We start from the raw sequence: 2,355 nt of genomic DNA on the forward strand, positions 1-2,355 counted from the left end.
GTACTTTTTCCTTAAATGTTTTGCCAGGGGGTGACTTTGCACCACAGACAGGCTATGGAGAGGAGGGAGGTGGACCCCGTATTCTCTTTTCTAGTCTGGAAGACATATGATCGACGTGTGTACCAGCTCTTAATTTCTGGGGTTTTTCTTTCTCTGCCAGTTTCCTTACCCTGTCGCACTGGGGACAGACTTCTCAGCATTCAGATACTCCCCTGCATCGGCTACTCCATGCGTTCAGATATTCACCATACATTCAGATTCTCCTATGCATTCTGATACCATGAATTTAGATACACCCCTTTGTCAACTACTCCCCATGCATTCAGCTCTTCCCCTGCATCAGCTGCTCTGCATGCATTGAGATACTCCCTTGCAACATGTATTGCCCCGCATGTTGCATTAATGTCTAAAGTTGTGTTTGTTAGGCAAAAGGGTGTGGGCATATTTTTTTTTTTATGAGTACTGCCCAAGCATCCTCCAAAGATGTTGTATAAAATCATGGTACCTCCCCCCACCAATGGTAATGGCGTCTCAGATCTACAAACTTTCTGATCATTGCTAATCTATTAATTGAAAAAAAATCAAACCAATTGTTTTACATTGCATTTCTCTTCACACAAGTGAGTTTGAGAATCTGTGTGTGGAAAACCCATTTCTGTGGCAGCCATTTTAATTATGCCCTCTGCCATTTTTCCTTTCCCCGGTCCTCTTCTTATTGATCTGTAGCAACTCTTTACATATTAAAGATCATGCCACTGGCCTGGGAAGTACGTAGCAAATGAGATTTTTCACTTTATTGTAAGCCTTTAAAATTTTAAATGAAGTGAATTTTCCTCATTCATTTTTATTATTTTTGTATTATTTTATATTAGTGAAAATTAGTTAATGGTTTCTGGGTTTGCTTTCCTGCTTAGAAACACATCTGCTATCCTGACATCATTTTGTTTTATTGTTATAGCTTCCACTAACACTTTTATGGGTTAGTTATTTTTTTAACCTTAAAATACTTGATCTCCTAGAAATGCATTTTTGTATGGGGAATGGGAAAGAGGTTCCTTTTTACACAGGCTCCCCCCCACACTCCCCATGGAATAATCTCATTATTCACAAACCATTTTTTAACTGACCCATATTTTCTCCATAGATTAGAAATACAGTTTACATCATGCACTAAATTCCTGGCTATTGAGGGGCAAGGAGATAATTGTATTCTCTTCTCTCCTGTGATCACTGTTTACAATGAAGCCAGTGCCACGTATTTTTCATTTTTGTGGGTTGGTAATTATGGGTTTTTGTATGTGGTAGGATAATGGTCTATCCATTATTCTTAATCTTCAGAGGTTTCTTGGTCATATTTTGCTGTTTAATTTTTCATTTGTGTTGTCTTAGAATCAGCACCTTATTCTAAGAAAAATCCTGTTTACATTCTAACCAGGATTACATTTTCAGACTCATGTAGGCACATTCATAATTTAGAGTCAGTCTGTTTATGAACAAGCTATACCTCCCCTTTCCTGGACATCTTTTCTATCCCGTGTGGTATTTTCCTGTTTTCATGTAGATTTGTACGTTTCTTACTTTATATAAGCACTGCTGATTTCTGTTGACTCTGTGATATGAAAATTTCCTCAATCTTACTACTTACTCATACATATCAATGCACACACATATACATAATCATAATTATGAAAAATAATGTACATATAGAAAGTCATGAAAGTATTTGTGTGCATATAAAATCATGAAAGATCTATTCCTCTTAAAACCTTTCCCCAGGTATGGATACTAAGTTCAGTTAAATGATTTTTCCAGATGTGTAGAGATCATCAGAGAACTTGTATAAATATCATGAATTAAATATACTTACATATGCTCTCATAAATAACCTAACACAGAACCGTCCTTTTACTGGTCACATGGGACCTCACTTGCTTTTTGAACAGGGAGAAGTACGGAAAGTTGATTTTTGCACTTATTTCTCCCCAAGAGAGAAACAAGAAAACAAACTGAATCCCTCCTTACCCACACATGCCCATGCCAGGCCCAGGTAATGAGCCAAACCAAATTCCCAGAATATAAAGAAGAAAGCTTGTTTTACTCTTGAGGGTTCCTGTGTCCATATCTGAGTGTGAAATTGCTCTGAGTCGCCTGTTCGGACGAGTTCACAGTTCCATTTCTTCATGTCGGTAGACTTTCCTCTTCTGTGTGTGCATAGGAGTAACTGGGCTTGGTTTGTGCTTCTCTCTTGGGGAGAAATAAACATAAAAATCAACTGGAAAATCCTCCATTGTTGCTAAGTTTTCAGATGTGGCTGCCTAGATTTTATTCTTCCTCCTTATGCTCCAAGCCTATGGG

The sequence above is a fragment of the Manis pentadactyla genome, chromosome X (genome assembly GCF_030020395.1).
Source record: "Manis pentadactyla isolate mManPen7 chromosome X, mManPen7.hap1, whole genome shotgun sequence".
Lineage (NCBI taxonomy): Eukaryota > Metazoa > Chordata > Mammalia > Pholidota > Manidae > Manis > Manis pentadactyla.